This window comes from Triticum urartu, chromosome 2 (assembly GCF_003073215.2).
Source record: "Triticum urartu cultivar G1812 chromosome 2, Tu2.1, whole genome shotgun sequence".
Taxonomy (NCBI): domain Eukaryota; kingdom Viridiplantae; phylum Streptophyta; class Magnoliopsida; order Poales; family Poaceae; genus Triticum; species Triticum urartu.
In genome coordinates, this window is record NC_053023.1 from 726,006,650 (window position 1) to 726,015,132 (window position 8,483).

The 8,483-nt window shown below is 37.9% G+C and overlaps 1 pseudogene; it reads left to right on the forward strand.

The window, feature by feature from the left end:
• Nucleotides 1-7,468: 7,468 nt before the first annotated feature.
• LOC125534402 lies at nucleotides 7,469-7,976 on the forward strand (annotated as a pseudogene).
• The last annotated feature ends 507 nt before the right edge of the window (nucleotides 7,977-8,483 follow it).

An 8,483-nucleotide genomic window follows, 5' to 3' on the forward strand; every position in this document is an offset into this window, starting at 1 on the left:
TATTTGGTTGCAGGGTTGCTTGAGAGAGACCATCTTCATCCTACGCCTCCTACGGATTCATAAACCTTAGGTCATCCACTTGAGGGAAATTTGCTACTGTCCTACAAACCTCTACACTTGAAGGCCCAACAACGTCTATAAGAAGAAGGTTGTGTAGTAGACATCAGAACTCTATGATAGATTGAACGGAAAGAATAGCTTCATGTTATTTTACTACGGACTCTTGAATAGATCGATCAGAAAGGATAACTTTGAGGTGGTTTCGTACCCTACCATAATCTCTTTGTTTGTTCTCCGCTATTAGTGACTTTGGAGTGACTCTTTGTTGCATGTTGAGGGATAGTTATATGACCAATTATGTTATTATTGTTGAGAGAACTTGCACTAGTGAAAGTATGAACCCTAGGCCTTGTTTCAACGCATTGCAATACCGTTTACGCTCACTTTTATCATTAGTTACCTTGCTGTTTTTTATAATTTCAGATTACAAAAACCTTTATCTACCATCCATATTGCACTTGTATCACCATCTCTTCGCCGAACTAGTGCACCTATACAATTTACCATTGTATTGGGTGTGTTGGGGACACAAGAGACTCTTTGTTATTTGGTTGCGGGGTTGTTTGAGAGAGACCATCTTCATCCTACGCCTCCCACGAATTGATAAACCTTAGGTCATCCACTTGAGGGAAATTTGCTACTATCCTACAAACCTCTGCACTTGGAGGCCCAACAACGTCTACAAGAAGAAGGTTGTGTAGTAGACATCAATCCTCGATGGCAACAATACAATACGTGTTGGTTCTCGAGCACCGCAAGATTGAACCCAAAGCTAAGCACTTCTCCCATTGCAAGAAAGATCAATCTAGTAGACCAAACCAAACTGATAATTCGAAGAGACTTGCAAAGATAAACCAATCATACATAAAAGAATTCAGAGGAGAATCAAATATTGTTCATAGATAATCTGGATCATAAACCCACAATTCATCGGATCTCGACAAACACACCGCAAAAGAAGATTACATCGAATAGATCTCCAAGAGAAGCGAGGAGAACTTTGTATTGAGATCCAAAGAGAGAGAAGAAGCCATCTAGCTAATAACTATGGACCCGTATGTCTGAAGTAAACTACTCACACATCACCGGAGAGGCCATGGAGTTGATGTAGAGGCCCTCCGTGATCAATGCCCCCTCCGGCAGAGCTCCGGAAAAGGCCCCGAGATGGGATCTCTCGGGTACAGAAGGTTGCGGCGGTGGAATTAGGTTTTCGTGGTGCTCCTGGATGTTTGGGGGGTACGTGGATATATATAGGAGGAAGAAGTATGTCGGTGGAGCAACGGAGGGCCCACGAGGGTGGAGGGCGCGTCCCCCTGCCTCGTGCCTTCCTCCCTTGTTTCTTCACGGCCACTCCAAGTCTCCTGGATCACGTTTATTGAGAAAATCACGTTCCCTAAGGTTTCATTCCGTTTGGACTTCGTTTGATATTTCTTTTCTTCGAAACCCTAAAATAGGCAAAAAAACAGCAATTTGGGTTGGGCCTCCGATTAGTAGGTTAGTCCCAAAAATGATATAAAAGTGTAAAATAAAGCCCATTAACATCCAAAATAGATAATATAATAGCATGGAGCAATCAAAAATTATAGATACGTTGGAGACGTATCAAAAATTGACATGAAAATGGCTAGATGGATATGATATCAGACATTTTGATACAAAAATGTGCAACAAGTGTGCTCTAAACCATGACACAAGACCCACTCATCATCAACTTGTACTACTTCCTGGACTTCCCTGATATCGCCATGGCTGGTGTGATCAACTCCACAAAGAAGATTGGTGAAGCATCTGCCACCGCCATGGCTCTGACCTTTTCAACTGGAGAGTATGATTTGTTCATCGCTTACTTACTTATTCATGTGTTGGCCATAATTGTTGCTATCATAGATTTAACTATTCTATGTCTAGTACGTCTCATACATTTATGTACCAATATGAGATTAATATTGTTGAAGTATCATTAGATTTATTTATGAATTAAATTAATCAGGAAATCGGTAATATGCCCAGCATAGAAGGAGGAGGAGGGTTTGAGTACTTTCATGTACCTTAGCTGTTGGGGGGAAATACATTTGTGTTCTTGGTTGTATATGCACCCTATATGATGATTTTTTTAAATATTTTACTAAAAGACAAAATAGGTAAGAACTATTTTGACAAAACACTTGACTTACTTTTGCACTAGTATATAAATTTTCATGAAAAAATACAAAAGTTGACCTCACAGCAAAAAAGACAAAATTTATTTGCTATTATAGGTCACTATTCACACTATTTTAGCCAAAAAAATTCTTTTTTGAAAAGAAGTCAAAGGGATATTTTCCTTTTGTGAATTTTTTCTTACGAGTACAACAGAAAGTCAAGTTTATTTCAAAAATATTTTCAAGAATTTTTGATTTTTTGTTGAATTACTAATTTTTCCCCATATAGGGTGTAGATGTCCCATAGACCACAAATCCTCCTCCAGTTGTTGGGGCCCAAATTAGGATGGAGTGCTAGTACATGGTTAGGGGTGGTGTGCTCGTTGCAACAGGTACTAGCAGTAGAACTTACAAATAGTTTCTTTTTCCTAAGTGGTGGCTAGGGCATACACCTCCCCTCCAAGCATCACTTGTGGGTCTATGGATTCGCCTCCCCTCCGCTTGCCTCTCCGGTGCTCGGTGGCATGGAGGAGAATCGTGTCTCAACTTTGGTTAGTAGTTTAGGTTAAGGTTTTTAGTCCTCATAGGGGTGGCGTTCAGGCAGATTCATCGTACAAGTGGGATACGAGAGAGGGGGGAAGTTAAGATTGCATGGACTTTGTTACACAGGTTGAACCTGAACCCTATCGCTAACAACCTAATAAGTTTGTTTTGAAGGAACCAGAAGTGATTTCTCCCTAATAAGTTTCTTCTTTGCAGTCCCATTTGCAATTATAGGCACGCCACATAGAATGCACGCATGATGTTTTTGCATGTGAACCAAACGCGTAGAAAACCAACACCGGGGCAAGACATATCGACCGCAGACCATCGAGGTATAGTCCTTTGGGAGATAGAGAGAGAAAGAGAGAGAAGGGGGGAGAGAGAGAGAGAGAACCTCAATGGGCACCATAGATTATCAATAAGCACAACATGTAATGACCTTGAGATAAAGTAGCAAAGAGAATTGCAATTCCAGCTCTAGAGAGGCAACACTAGCGAGCCACAACACCAAATTTAGATGTTCTTCTCCCCGTGCATGTCTCTTCCCTTCACGATATAGGCAAGAAAAAACTTAAGATGAGGGGTGAAAATTCACACTCACACACCAACACCATCCTTTTCAACCCTACCAGGGGGGAAAGACATGACCGGGTCTCAAATCCAGTTAGCCGGCGAGCTCCGACCACCCTAGCTCCAGCCCTCATGACCACAAGATGGATCATGAAGAGCAGGAGAGTTAAGCCACGATCAGGTTTATTTGGCACAAGATCCAAACCCCCCTCCCACTCACCACTAGCCATCGTGGTTGCCGAAGATGGTGGGGAGGGAGCCAGCATGGGAGGGGAAGGGAAGGAGGGCTCTAAAAACATGTTCTGGTCAGAGCGAGAGCGATGTCATGGGGAGGCATAACACATTTGCCTTTCCAATTCCCGTTGAATGACCAACATTTTGGATTTTGTCCTAGGGTCATTGAAGCAAGAAAAATCAAAAAATAGGTTGACTTTCCAAGAAAATTAAAGTTCCTTCCAAGTAATTAACTTGATCAATAATATCATAACAATTACTATTCCGATAAATGATTGTTCCCCACAAATCTCTGTTAAGATATTTGCTAGGCACATATCATAGAACTCTGTATCAAAATATTTAAAGATACTACTAAATCAAACACATAGCATTATTTGTGCATCTAAGTGGCACAAAATTTAATATGTATATGAATCCAGACATACTAAAATATTTTTTGCATTTTCTTACATTTAGATTTAATTTAACATAGTTCAAAACAAGTTTCATAAAATAACATAAATTGTGCAACAAAATGGAGTTATTTTAGCATTATAGTAATTTCAATTGTACAATAGTTATATTTAAGTTACTACTTGTGGTTTATGATGTTAGTATACCCGAAAAATAGTTAAAATTGTTTGGTAATGTTATGTCAAACCAAAAAAAATATGTATAGCCATTATGTTATTTAAAAAATAAAAATATTTAGTATAAATAAATAATAACCAATTTTATAAATGACATGCCTAGTAAAGGCCATTACATGTCTGGCACCTCAGTACTCGAAGGCACTTCATGTTATACTAGACATATCGAAATTCTACCTCTTTTGTATCTTTTACTTTCCAGTTTGTGATCTTTAATTATGCCAATCAATTTTGTTTCCAGATATGTTTTATCCATTTTTTGCCAGAGAGAGCTCTATGTACAGCGTATAGCCTGCGCAAGTGCTATGCTAGTCTTCTTGGACTAGCTCAATACGAACGTAGTCGCCTCTTTGACTTGACACGGGTTCGTTCAATAGTGCGTATGTGCGAAAAGAGATTTTAAAAGAACATAAATCATATCTACAGTCATAAAAAATAAATTCATTGTACATATAAACTGATTTCCAAAGTACAATATCGCTTAAATAAAAAATTGAATTTCAACATATCATGCAACTATTCTGATTCATAAAATATATGTTCGTGTACTTAACAAAATAATTTCAATAATCATAAAAAATGTTCATGTTGGACACTCACGTTATATGTTCATATATATTTGACCAAATTTTTGCTGTTAGTTCACAAACCATGTTAATGTTGCTCAATATATTTGTTTTTATGTTTTTTGAGATAATATATGTTTTGATAGTTTGAAGAAAAATAATGAATCTTCAAATATAGTTTGTAGTTCACAAAAGAAATATAGTTTGGGCCAGTTCTTTTGGGCGATTCTCCCAGAATTGCCCACCTCCCCAGCTTCTCGCGGAATCGTCACACCATAATTTTTTTACAATCCTATATAGTTAAGGTCTAATTAGTTAGGATTGTACAAAAAAAATGGAGTGGCGATTCTGGGGGAAGCTGGGGAGGGGGCGATTCGGGGAGAATCGCCCAAAAGAACTAAGTTTTTTTGCTGGTGATATATGTGTTAAAGTTGATGTAGCGAACATTTTCCATGCTACGAGAATTAAAAAATAAATAAAATTTATCATTATATATTTTAAGAGCAAAAAATTGTTCGAATGTTGTCTAATAATAACTACTTGCTTTATATCGACTAAAAAATCACTAGTGCTTATAAATAAGATTTTCTAAGTCGGCTTTTAAATAGACACTCGTAGTTTCCTTAGTTTATAAGAACTTCAGCTGCCTCAAAACTGACATGAGAGCATGACAGAGATTTAGAAATGCACATAATACACCAAAAATATTATAATAAAAAAGCCAGCCTCTTGTTAGAAAGTCTATAAGAAAGTAGCAAGAAAATTATTAGAAATTTTGTTGGTCTTATTTCCCTTAGCTAAAGAATATTTATAGAGAAAACATGTAGACTTGCACGCTGGGGAAAATTAGCCACTAAAAATAAAATGAAGAATTATTGTGTTTCTTTCTTGATCAAAATACAGTACTACTGCTTAGTAAATCTTGGCACCTTTTTTTATGGAAAAAGCTTTGACACCGAAAGTACCCTTTTGAGCTCGAGCTCAAATGAGTTTGGATGAACAGTAAAATTTAAAAAAATCTGATTTTTTTGGTAAACTTTGACAAATGTTCTAAGTGTAGGCAAACTTTTATCATGAGGTCACATTTTTGGAAGGTGTGGCAAAAAAAAACAAAATCAGTGCTCCAAAATGCTTCTGAAAGTAGCATTTTCAGATCATTGATTTTGTTTAAAATAACATAAGGTTTGCAACAAAATAGAGTTAGTTTAGCATTATAGTAATTTCAATGTTATAATATTTACATTTAAGTTAGTACTTGTGGTTTATGTTGTTAGTATATAGTAGTGAAAATAGTTAAAATTGTTTGGCAATGTTGTGTCAAACCAAAAAAACAATATGTATAATCATTATGTTGTTTTAAAAAGTAAAAGTGTTTAGTATAAATGGATAATACCAAGTTTCTAAAATGCATGCCTAGCTAAGTCCATTTTGGATTGGTTTTTTTAAGACAACTTTTCACATAAAAAAATATGCCCAACAAAGCATTTTTTTTGGGTCTGCCTCACCTCAATTCTCAAAGGCACTTTATTTAAATATTGTTGCTAGATATAGCAAATTCCTACGTATTTTGCATCTTTTATTTTACTGTTTGTGATCCTTAATTATACCAATCAATGTTGTTTGCAAATATTTTGGCCGACATTTTGCCAGAAGGAGCTCTATGTACCGCTTATAGCCTGCCCAAGCAACGAGTTGGATCTTGGGGCTAGCTCAATACGAGCATGGCCGTCTTTTTAACTTGACACAGGTTTGTTCCACAATAGCGCGAGCATGTAAAAAGAGAACTTAAAAACTGCATACATCATACCTGAAGTCATCAAAAACAAATTTATTGTACGTATAAATAGATTTCAAAATAGAGTGTCGGTTAAATAAAAAAGGGAATTTTAGCATAGCATGTCAGAATTATTCTAATTCATAAAATATACGTTCGTGTATATCAACAAAATAATTTCAATAATCATAAAAAATGTTTATGTTGAACACTCACGTTATATGTTCATATATTTCACCAGAATTCTTCTAGTAGTTCACAAACCATGTTAATGTTGCTCACTATATTTTGTTTTCGTGTATTTTTAGAAAATATATGTTCTAATAGTTCAGAAAAATGTTCATGTGTCTTCAAATATTGTTTTGTAGTTAAAAAACATATACCCCTTAAATTCTTTTTTGCTGGTGATATATCCCTTAAAGTTGATGTAGTGAACGTTTTTTGTACTACGAGCATTAAAAATAAATAACAGTTATCGGTATATATTTTAAGATCAGAAGATTGTTTGGATATTGTCTAATAATAACTACTTGCTTTTCATTATAGAAGGGGAAAAACTGTACAAAGGCCGAAGTAGCCTTGGGAGGAAAGAACAAGAGAGAAAACCAGAAAAAGAGGCCTGAGACTGGGACGAGCCAGCTCAGCTATACATGTCCACGGCATCCTACTCCCAAGCCTCCCTGGAGGAGGCTAATCTCATCTCTAATAAGAACTTCAGATTCCTCGAAATTGACATGAGAGCGTGGCAGAGATTTAGACATGCACATAATACACCAAAAATATAATAGAAAAGGCAGCCTCTTGTTGGAAAATCTACAGAATTTGAAAGTAGTAAGAAAATTATTAGAAATTTTGTTGGGTCTATTTCCTTGATCTAATGAATATTTATAGTGAAAACATGTGGACTTGCACGCTGAGGAAAAAGAGCCACTAAAATGAAAACCAAGAACTATTGTGTTTCTTTCTTGATGAAAATACAATACTAGCGCAGGAGAAGCAATGGCTGGTCCGGCGAAGGCGTCGTGGATGGTGGCCATGAGCGTGGGGGCGGTGGAGGCGCTCAAGGACCAGGCCGGACTCTGCCGCTGGAACTACGCGCTCAAGTCCATCCACCGAGCTGCCAAGTCCAAGGCCAACGTCCGCGTCGGCGGCTCGCAGAGCACGAAGCAGCTTCCACGGCGGCCCTGGTGGAGAGGCGGAGAGCGGAGAAGGCCGAGGAGGGGCTGAGGACGGTCATGTACCTCAGCAGCTGGGGACCCAATTAGTATTAGCGCTTAGTAGCATGTAGTCATGGCCTCAGATCAGATTTGGCCGGTTGCCCTGATCGCTTGTAAAGACACCACGACGATGATGATGAAAATTTCGGCTACGAGTTTATATCACTCAATATCACCCTCCTTGTCCATCCATGCGCTTCTGTGACTATTGTTTGAAAGGCCAGAGGCTGTGTTTGTCAAGAGAGGGTCGGCGTTCAGAGTTAGACGGGAAAAGCAACTTAGCAGAGCGAGGCATACAGAAAACAGAGGAACTTCATTCAGTTAATGTGCCGATTACCGAACAGCCCAACTCTGAACAAAGGCGTAAAACAGGGGGAAAGAGAAAAGGATTTCACATCTTCTGTGATCAAATTCGAACACCTACATGTCGCTGCAATGGATGCTATTAATAAGAGAGTGAATTCCACTTTTTACCCCATATTTATACATTTGTGACACTAATTACCCCTTTGAGTGAAAATTCGTCTAGAATACCCTTTTTGAAATCTTTGGACCCTTGTTTTTTGATGCGTGTCCATCAGGTAAGGTGTGAGGTGACGCTCTGTATCCAAAAACATGTGGACGGCCACAAGGAGTGGAACAGATAGACAAGAGAAGCTTGGACAAGATCGCCAATGATGCCCTCCGATCCTTACAGTTTTTTTTACGAATCAATGACGCAACATGCCGATCCTATTGACCATAAA